Here is an 11,091-nt window from a genome sequence, read left to right on the forward strand (position 1 = left end):
CTCCTTCTTCAAAAACTATTTGTGCATTTAATTGGATAGCAAATCTTGTCCCAACGAAGGTATTGGACATTCTGGTATGTACAAAATTCGTGTGTAATCACTTTATTTCTGAATTTTATATCTAGGGGTTGAAGGAATGGGGTTTTTTTGTTTGTTTCCGGTCGCTTCAATCATATTAACCATTTTATTTCCCAATTTTCCTTTACAAGTTTCCAAACAGAATATCTTGTTCCAGTATCTACTAAAAATTCACCTTTATTATCTCTCAGCTTAATTGTAACCAGAGGCTCAGCTGGGCTCCCCTCCAGTCCCCTTCATTCATCTCAGGTCATCATTCTTGCAGCTTCTCACTGACTTCTTTTCAATTTAGGGCAACCCTTTTAATTTTTGGAGCATTCTCCTTATATCAGGAACTGACTACCCCATAAAAATCAGAGCCCATTGTTCTGTCTCCGTCTCCAATTTCAAGTCAGTGTATTTTTATTATTTTTTTTAGAAGTCTCTTTCAATTTTTTTTTTTAAAGGACACAGAGGGAGATTTATTCTTACCTTGTTTTACTTCATATAGTTTAAACCAATTCAAAGCTTTTGGCATTGCCTGTTTTATTCCATATAACACCCATTTTTAGTATCGAGTTAATCTTGTCCCGTGTTCTGTTTCATTCGGGTCCCACTGAGGGTCTCCCGAAGGAAAATTCTGTTCAAGCTTCCAGAAAGCACATTAATCATAAGTACTGCCTCTGTCTGTGCTTTTCCAGTTTTTAACACCATCTGCCTTTCAGTACTGTCTAATAAGTTATCCAATATTACCTACAAATCATTCCAACAACTTTTGCTCTTAAACAATTCTCCAAGTCCTGATGCCATCTCACGACAAAATATTTAAAAGACAATTATCAAAGAAAACACTTAAAAGAAACACCAAGCAGAATACCCAAAAGACAAACACCAAGCAAAATACTTTATAAGCAAATATTCAAGAGAATATTCATAAAACAAATACAACAGACAGATCACACGATAAACAAACACCGGACAAAATACTCAGAAACTGGTCCCAGACAGGATACACAAATCCCAAACCAAGTGCTCCAAGGAGTGAACAGCCCAAGTACTCAAAGAGTCACCAAACCAAGTCCGACCCAGCAACAGCTTTTGCCTTTGACTCACGGGCAGATGCCGGGGCGTCAAACGCAGCCCAGCAGGTGCCCTCCGAGCCCAACGTTGCCCCAGTGGGTGCCCCCGGAGCCCAACCCTGCCCAGCAGGTGCCCTCCAAGCCCAACTTTGCCCCAGCGGGTGCCCTCGAAGCCCAATGCTGCCCCAGCGGGTGCCCTCAAAGCCCAACACTGCCCCAGCAAGTGCCCTCCAAGCCCAACGCTGCCGCACTGGGTACCTCCGAGCCAAACGCTGCCCCAGCAGGTGCCCTCCAAGCCCAACCTTGCCCCGCGGGTGTCCTCCGAGCCCAACCCTGTGTAGCTTTTGCTGCACCTTATGGGCAGGCTGTGCCATCCAATTCTGAAAGAAGTGCCTTAACATTTTCCGAGGAACATTGCAAGCAGCTTTATGAGTCGAGGGTGATGGTCCTCCCCAAGAATTCCTCGGCGCCCGCGGAGTTCGATCAGCGCTCAATCTCTTCCAGTCTCACTCGCAAGGTCCCATCTGGACCGACAGAACTGTTACCAGTAAAACTGTTACCAGCCAGGAATAAAATTCACCTACCTAAAATTCTACACAAGGTAGATAAACAGGCACTCCTTATTAGCGCTATTCCCCCAGGGACACAGGGGTAGCTCTGTCCAAGTAAGTCCGCCTTAGCATCCAAATCCATAGGTTTTTATACACTTTTTTGTTGAATGATTGTTATATAAGTTATTTACATAAAATTCCATATTATTCTCGCTCTTAAATCTGACCTCTAACATGATTGGTTTCGCTAGTTACATCACCTTATCAGTATTCCTACCCTATAACAATCATGGGTTAATTCTACTTATTTTTGCTGATTACAATCCTTGCTATTCAAATCAAGATGGGAAGGGGTAACGAAGAGGAGTTTCAAGCAGAACTGGTGTCCGTGACCACTTCGTTTCCTAATCCAGTAAAACAACTCCCAGTGGTTGGCTGGCGAGAGCTCCATGGTTCTCTTGCTTAAAACAATGCACATAGAGATCCAGCAGCGGGCTGGTGGGAACAAGCTATGTTCCTTGGTTTAAAACATCCAGTAATTTTCTAGTGAGGTTTCTATAGTTACTTATTAAACTTAACAATCCGAATTTACACATTTTGCTTTTCAGTTTTCTATCTAACTTTTCTACTTGATTATTTCGTCAAAGTTTTATAACAAAACCAATAGAGGTCAGGGAGCAATTTGACCAGTCTACCAGCTTCCCAAGGAAGATGAGACCCTCGTACTGGGCCTGCCTGCTCCCCCGAGCAGCCTGCTAAGTCAGAGGGTGTCCACCTAAACTGTTCAGGGACTTCACGGGCAGCGCAATGGACCAAATCCCTTCTATTCTCTATATCAGTTATGAAGTTTCTGGAAACTTATATTTTTATATATTACGAATTTTATTACATATGCTCATGTGTGAGAAAATAACCCAAATTGGGAAAAGGGAAAAATACTGCTTCCCAAAGTTCAGCTCAAAAGCTGTAATATTAATGGTAGCTTTGAGGCAAAGTGCGGCTGCTGCTCCCAGGAACACAATGCCATTGGCATGACCAAGGTCTGCCCTGGCCGAACAGAACGTACAATGTCCTTGAAACGGGGAGCAGGGTGGTACGAAGGTACCACGGCTCGTCCCTGTTCTCAGGGATAGAGGAATGGCTGGCAAAGGGAACCGCAAAACTGTCAAGGAAGATGGGTCGCAGCACTCACCTCAACAATGGGGAACCTGGCCAAGCATTCGCCTGGGCCATTTGGGCCTGTTAGTATTTAACAAGTTGCCAAATGACTGGCCTTGGGGTGAACTTTGCTCATTATGTCATTATAATACTACAACACACCTCCACCTCGAAGGCTACCTGCTTCTGGGCTGCGACCACCCCTCACTGAGCAGGCGCCCTGAATTTCTTTTTGCCTGTACCTTTAAATCGACGCGAGGAAAATTACACCAATCCTAACAAAGGTATGTATGACTAGAGTCACTCAAGCTCCACCTGAAAGCAATGAAATAGTATAAAATGGCGAAAGAGAAGGGGGATGTTAGGGGCAAAGACTTCCATCAAAAGGTCTGGGATCAGCCGACGGGCTGGACCTCTCTTCCTCCCCATAGGGACGCCTGTTGGGTCAGAGCTCTGTGTTGTGCGCGCTTAGTTACTCACACCTTGCAGCTATTGAGTGTTATCCCTGCAGTACTCTAATCAAATCTGTTTTCGTAGTCAGTCACTATCACCGTCTGTCTTCGAACCTGTATCCTGTCACGAACATATGTAATAAAATTACATATATGTTTCCAGAAACTTCTGAATTAATATAAGGAATTTGGCCCATAGTACTGCTGGTGGGGTCCCTGAATAGGTTAGGCAAACACCCTCCGATTTCGTGGGCTGTCAAGGAAAGGCAGGGGGAGTAGAACAAAAGGGTCTCACCTGAATTGGGACACTGATACACTGGTCTTTCTGACCTCATAACGTGACAATCTCCCTCAGATTCCCAGATATTGCACTACCTGTTGAGTTCTTCTTGTATCAGAGCTAATTTTTTCGAAAGCTCTTCAAGCTGAGACCACTTGCAGCTACAACATCCACCACTGCCTTCAGATGTTAAGAGGCCTTCCGTGTGCTGGAGCTACATCTAAGCTAAGGTCTGGACAGCTATTTCAATCCATAGGACTGCTGAGTTTGCTGTCCTTCTCACACATGAACTGATGTGCAAACTGCTGATGGTGCTCCAAATGGACACTGCTCTGTCATCTCCTTGAAATCACTAAACACATGTGTTTTAGGTAGGTTCAGGGATTTGACAAGGAGATGTGCACACGTGGTAAAGCTCAATACCAGCACTATTTATTAGTCAGCAAAAGAAACTCATTCACTCTCATTTTTCAATCGCTTCGTCCATCTCCGGCTGTTTACCTCATGGGAGAACAGAACGCGGATCATGACTCCACGCTCGCTTCGTGCTGTGAGTACGTCTCAGTCACTCACCGCACGCAGGACAGAAGGCAGGAGTTAAGAGGTGTATTGATTGCACGTATTATATATGTGCGTGCCTAGAAACCCTACAAGCAGTTTGCCTCCATGCTGTTCTCACCCAAACCTACTCACAGACTCGCCAGCACTACCGCTCCTGATGCGATGGCCATGGTCGACTCTTCGATATTGTTGTGCTTTGAGGTGGAGGCTGACAGACACTTCACGCAGCAGGTGTCCCTGTGGAGACGACAATGATGGAGTGTGTCTCAACCCGTACCCCAGCAGGCTATGTCATACCCTTCGTCCCTCCACGTAGGGCCCGTATGTGGCAGGAGGAGTGGTACAACACTCCACCTTTTCTGTTATATAAGATTCCTGCTGTCGCACCTGCACATGGCAGCTGGGAGGTCGCTCTGGTGGTCTGCCTTCCCCATTAAGTCTTCCTCTTCTCACATCTTGCACATTCGCTTTCTTGTTGTCCACCCAAAGTCCCGAGCTTCTGCTGACTCAGTTCTGGAAAGTCCCAGCTCTGCTCCATCAGTTCTGAACCATCATATCCAGTCCATCTGCTGAACCATAGTCCTAGCTTGGTTCTACCAGCTCTGAAACCCTGTGCCCAGTCCAGCTGCACTCAAGGTTTTCCTCTTCTCACGTTCAGTGTTGCCACCAGCAAATCACCAGTTGCACGCTCGCTGAGAGAGCAAAACTCGAGCAACCGATCAGTACAGCATTAATCAATGGAAAGTCATTCCATCAGTGGACCCAAATGACATTTGCACGTCAACTTCTCCATCTCCCCTACAACATATGGAAAAGGACAGGCCACAGGAAACATCCATGCAGTACCCTCTTTGTCAGAGGCCTTCAGGCACAGTAACACCGATTCTCCACAGCACTCTGAGCCCAGTGTTTACAAGAATTTAGGTCTATTTGTTGGTGATCTATTTAGCCACTGATCCAGACCATAATGCCCAAACTTGGGTACAAGACTATTGCCTGGGACAGTGTTTAAAGCCTTGCAAAGGACAGCCACTGCTCCTCCCTCATCAAGAAGTGCAGTCTTTTCATCATAGAAAGCAATAAGGCTGGTCAGGCAGGGTCTACTTTGGGTTAACCCATTCACCTTGTCTTTTAGAAGCCCAGAAATGATATCCCAGAGGACATGCTCTGTGACACACTCCTCAGTCAAAGGCAGTTTGAACAGCCTTTAGTTCCCCTGCGAATCCTTTGAGCGTCTTTGAAAGATCCATGAAATATTTACTTTTTCCAAGTTGCCAGGGAGTTCTCATCTCCATGAGCTTTCAAAAATGATACAGAGCTGTGCTGGACTCACATTGGCTGGCAGCTAAGACCACACATCTGCTCACTCACAAACCCCCAACATTCAGTGAGATGGGGGAAGAGTATAGAAACAGCAAAAGTGAGAAAATTCATGTCTTAATATAAAAGTAGTTTAATAAGTGAAGGAAAAAAGGAAGAAGAAAAATAAATCAGTGATGCAAAGGCGATCGCTCACCACCTCTCACAGACAGACCAATGCTCAGCCACTCCCTGAGAAAAAGATGGCTGCCTCACACCTGTCTACATCTTCCCTTCCTAAGTGGAGCAGTGCCACTCCTTATTTTTGCTTATTCTTCATCTGTAACTTCAGCAATCACAGCTCATCTTGGTGCCCCTGACTTCCCTTGCAAGTATCCACTGCAGGAACCTTTGGTTGCCCACAACTATCCTTGTTTCTAAATTCCTCCTTTGAAGTGATCCCCTCCACCCACCCCCTCAATGCTTTCCTGTTCCTGTGGAGCTTCCCAGTGAGCTCCTGCCATGCCATGATCCAGGCACACTGTGGGTATCATTGCCCTGTTCCTTGACTGTATCATCAAGGGGTGAGTAAAGGGTTGGGGAGAGAAGAACCAGCAGAGGCTGAGAGCGCAGGTCCAGGAGTGGAGACCCTGGTGTGATGTGCTTCCTGTTCATGGACTGCCTGCACCTGCTGGGTAGGGATGGGACAGACTGGCCTCGCTGCAGTCGTGGGACTCATTTGCTTGCACACAGACACGGGATCTTTCTGAGATGCCCTGCGGTGTCTGTTTGCTGCCACAAAGAATAAGGTCAGATTTCCTGTAGATCCCCTGTTCTCCCAGCAAACCCATACGCCCTTGTGCTGGAGAACGTTGACATCTAATGTAGCTCCCACTGCTGCATGGATCTGGCCATGAAACTGAATGGTTCTACTAAAAATGTGCTATTTATGAGAAAGAGGTGAGACTCCTTCCAGCCTCAGGACCACAAACCCTGCATGAGATGCCTCCATTGACTCAGCAGAATCCCTTCCTCCCACAGGTAAAGGACGTCCCTCCCTGTCACTGCCCAGATGTCCTGTGTAATGGTGGGAAAAGGAAAGGGAATTGTTAAACCCAACTGTCTCTGAGAGCAGAAAACATTGCTGGAAAACAGAGTTTCTGCAGAGGTGAGAGAGGGAAGATCAGTGGTTACTTCAGCCGTTTCCCTATTTTCCTGGGAACCACAAGGACATCTGGAGGAAGCGTGGGGTAGGGTGGAGAGGGAAGAGACAGTGACACCCTGGGCTGATCCTCTGCTGCTGAGCTTGGCCAGGCTCCTGGGAAGGAGGGCTCCTGGCAAGCGGGCAGCGCTGCAGAGAGACAGCTGTGCCCAGGAGCAGGGCTGGGGGCACTGCCTGCGGGCACCCAGGGGAGAAGGGAGGAGGAGAGAGGTTAAAGATGGCTGAGAGTTGGAGGATGCTGAGAGCTCACCGGAGGAGAAATCTTCACAGCCCTTGATATGGTAAGCCCCTGGGTGCAGGGCAATGCAGCTACAGTTCGGGGATGGATCTCATAACCTGGGATAGCCCACATCCTGTGGTGTCTGCCAGCAGGAATCTCCAAACTTCTATGGAGGAGGAGGACAAGCTCCAAAGCAGGGCTTCCCTGCTGCACCATCAGAGGGACAGGACATGACAGCTGCCTTCTGCCAGCGACGGCTGCAGGGTGTGAAGGTGGGTGTGCAGCCAGGGGTGCCCAGGGCTGCCTTCCCAGCAGGGTCCCTGCACCCCAGGGGCTGTGTGCTGGGGCAGGGACTCTGCCGCCTGCCAGGGTCAGCACTCAGCTGCCCGGGGAGCTCCCCACGGCGCTGGGGGAGAAGTGTGGGTGGAAGGAGCCACTCCTGGGAGGAGAGGGTCCTTCTGCTGTCAAAAGGGTGCTGTGTGGGTCAGGGCTGCTCACAGCTCCAGATCACCCCCAGGGCATTTCTAAGGGGATGTTTCAAGAGCAAGGTCCACGCAGGGGCTACCTGGAAAGGAAGGTGCTTCCCTTAGTCTTCAATGTCATGCTGTGGGGTGTAATGGGAAAGGGAGCTGCTGACTTTTGAGAAGTGACTGGGATTCTGAATCAATAGATGACATGATCAGTAGGTCTGCTGGGAACCTCATAAACTGCCTTCACCTGCCTCTCAGCCTATGGGCAGCACCAGCATCCCGTGTGTCGTGGGTTAGGCCGATCCGGCAACTAAACCCTACACAGTGACCTCTCACCCTCCCCACCCCAGGGATGAGGGAGAGAATCAAAGAAGAAAAAGAAAAGAGACCCGAGGGTTGAGATAAGAACAATTTACTGCTACCACTACCAATATATAGAGAGATATGTGCAAGGATAAACATATGCAAACGAGTGATGTACGGTGTGATGCTCACCACCCCTTGGCCGAGCCGTCTCGTTCCAAAGCTGCAATCCCGAAATAGATAAAAGTCGATACCGCATCCCGGACGAATGGGAGGCCCCGAACAGAGAGAGAGAGAGAGAGAAACACTCTGAGAGCCCAAAGTGAGAGTCCCGGAAGGGCAAAAGCCCTTCTTGCCGCTGCCCTCACTTTTAACTGGGCATGACGCTGCATGATATGGAATACTGATTGGCCAGTTTGGCCTCAATCTTAAGTTCCACCACAAATCCAAGGGGAATCGTGTCCCCTTGTCCCATCTATGCTCCCCCTTATCCCGCCGTGCTTCTGCACTCCGGCACACTGAAAAGCCTTGGAGTCTCACGTTCCAACCACAAACATCAACTTGCTATCAGCGTTCTCAGAGCGAGCCTCTGAGTAAACCAAAACACGGAGCTCTTCTGGCTGCTAAAAAGAGGAGCTGACTCTGTCCCAGCTAAAACCAGGACACCGGGCTGGAAACATCACCTGTCTGACCTGCTCTTTGCAACCTCAAGCAGGGAGATGTCCCGAGACAGTGCCCTTCCACGGGAGTTTTCTGTGGGGCAAAACTGAGCGCACGGACAGTGGGATGGGGTCTCTCAGAATTTGCTGTGAGGAAAACTATGTGACAGGGAAGCATGTGGAAAATATCCATGAAAAGGAGGAAAATGTCTAGGAAGCAAGAAGGTGGGCAGGGACGAAGACGAAACTAAGAATGGTGAGTGATGATGTGATGGAATTGGGAAAACTCCCTGTCACCGACCCTTCAAGCCGTGGTGGGCAGAGGGGTCTGCATGAGAGTGCCCCAGCCCCTCTGACCCCTGGGGGCAGATGTGTCCCCACAGCAGCTCTGGGGTCACTTTAGCACTTGTCTGAGCTGCTCCTTAGCCCCTGCACACACGGAGATGTCTCTGGTCAGTGCCCTGCTGCCAGGAGGGGTCTGTAGGGAAGGGCTGAGCACACAGTGCGTGGGGTGAGGGCGGGGAGCACTGGCAGGGAGGAGACCTGGGGACAGAGAGACAGGTCCCAGCAGGGACGGCTTCAGGCAGCGAGATGGGCAGGGAGGGAGAGGGAGCTGCTGCCAGAAATGCCATGGGAGGGGGATTCGGTGTCTCCCTGCCATCCTCTGCAGTGCAGACACGCTCCCCAGAGCAACTCCTGGTCTCCTCTCCCACCCAGCAGATACTCCCACCCTTAATGTCACAGGAGCTTGATCATGAGTTTCCTTCCCAGCAGCCCTGGCATGACGAGAAAACATGTGTCCAGCTGTGTCTGTCTGTCCTGACTCCCTTGGCAGGAGCACTTTGAGCTTACCCTTCCTCCAGGATACCTCATCTTCAATGACATCCAGCTGCTTCCCCGGGGCAGGTGTGGGGTCCCGCTCAGTCACAGGCTGCCCCCTAGAAAGGCACATCTCCCCCATGGCCTCTTTCTTATCCAGCAGCCCATGGAGATGACACCTTGATGCCAAGGGTATGGAAATGCTGCTGAATGGAGTATGTGGGCAGCTGCCAGGAGCCCTCTGTGTCCCTGGCTGGCAGGGGAGCACGGAGATCCTCCTCATCTGCCATAAGTCAGGATGGAGGGTTTGGAGAGCTGCACTCGGAAACCAGATTCCTCTGCTCTCAGCAGTGTCTCCTTTCTTCTCAGGGAATATTGAGTGCAATCGTTGTCCAGCTCAAAGAGGTACCAGGACAGGGCAGCTGAGAGCAAGACTGACTCCTGCAGAGCCCCTGTTCCCAGGGGCACCCTCAGGGAGATTTCCTACTCTGGATGTGCTGCACAGGTCTTACTGTTTTCCTTCTTTCTTGGGGCAGAGTTTGCCCTTCTTACCATCATGTCCTACGACCGCTACGTTGCCATCTGCAAACCCCTGCACTACGGGACCCTCCTGGGCAGCAGAGCTTGTGTCCACATGGCAGCAGCTGCCTGGGCCACTGGGTTTCTCTATGCTGTGCTGCACACGGCCAATACATTTTCACTGCCCCTCTGCCACGGCAATGCCCTGGACCAGTTCTTCTGTGAAATCCCCCAGATCCTCAAGCTCTCCTGCTCACACTCCTACCTCAGGGAACTTGGGCTTCTTGTGTTTGGTGCTTGTGTATTCTGGGGTGTTTGTGGTCATTGTTTCATCTTATGTGCAGATCTTCAGGGCTGTGCTGAGGATCCCCTCTGAGCAGGGACGGCACAAAGCCTTTTCCACGTGCCTCCCTCACCTGGCCGTGGTCTCTATGTTTCAGCACTGCCATGTTTGCCTACCTGAAGCCCCCCTCCATCTCCTCTCCATCTCTAGATCTGGTGGTGTCAGTTCTGTACTCAGTGGTACCTCCAGCAGTGAACCCTCTCATCTACAGCATGAGGAGCCAGAAGCTCAAAGATGCACTGAAGAAGCTGATTCAATCAGTGGTCTTTCAGCAGCAAGGGCTTCCCACATCTCTTCACACCTCGGGATCATCCTGTGCTTTGTGCTTTCAGTCTCTGATAATCACGTGTGTTCAGGAATGTCTGCATTCACTCCAGTTCTCCAGAGGCAGGAACCCAGTCTGTCTCACCCGTGGTCTTTGCACATGTATCTGACACGATGGTACACTGACGTCTCATGTCCATATCTTTAATAAAAGAGGATTTTTCAGTGCCAATGTCTGGAGTTTGGGCTTTTCTTCCAAAGCTGAGGTCAGGAACAGTCTAGTTTGACACTCAGCACAAAGTCCTGTACTTTTGCCACATCTGGACTGTTAACAACAGCCGTTCTCAGAGAGCTCCAGGTAGACGAGTGCTCACGGCCCTGTTTCAACAATTTTTTAAAATTTCCAGTGATTGAGATCCCACCAACTGGCCTGGGTCCTTGCTCTGAGGGATTGGTGTTTGGCTCTGAGAGATTTCTCAAAAACTCAGCTCTCAGCCTTTTCTGGAACTAATGTGCTCCAGGACCGAACCATCTTTCTGGACTCTGCAGGACTCTCTCCTGCCTGTCAGGGTCTTTCTGGTGCTTCAGAGACAAAATGAGACACGCTAGCCCTGATGTGGTGGTCCTGTAGTGGTCAGCCTTGGCCAGCAGCCAGACACTGAACCGGCTCTTCACTAACACTCCCCGACTCACAGACAAAGGGAGAAAATAAGATGGACTAGCTCATGGGTGAAAGACAAGGACATCACTTACCAATTACTGTCACGGACAAAGAAGAGCTGTCTTAGGGAAGATCAATTTAATTTATGTCATTTAAAATCATATAGATGGTGAT

At 49.5% G+C, this 11,091-nt stretch overlaps 1 pseudogene; it reads left to right on the forward strand.

The window, feature by feature from the left end:
- The first annotated feature begins 4,389 nt into the window (after positions 1–4,389).
- On the forward strand, positions 4,390–10,865 carry LOC147526011 (olfactory receptor 14J1-like; annotated as a pseudogene).
- Positions 10,866–11,091: the final 226 nt, after the last annotated feature.

This window comes from Tauraco erythrolophus, unplaced genomic scaffold (assembly GCF_009769465.1).
Source record: "Tauraco erythrolophus isolate bTauEry1 unplaced genomic scaffold, bTauEry1.pri scaffold_40_arrow_ctg1, whole genome shotgun sequence".
In the NCBI taxonomy this organism is placed as follows: domain Eukaryota; kingdom Metazoa; phylum Chordata; class Aves; order Musophagiformes; family Musophagidae; genus Tauraco; species Tauraco erythrolophus.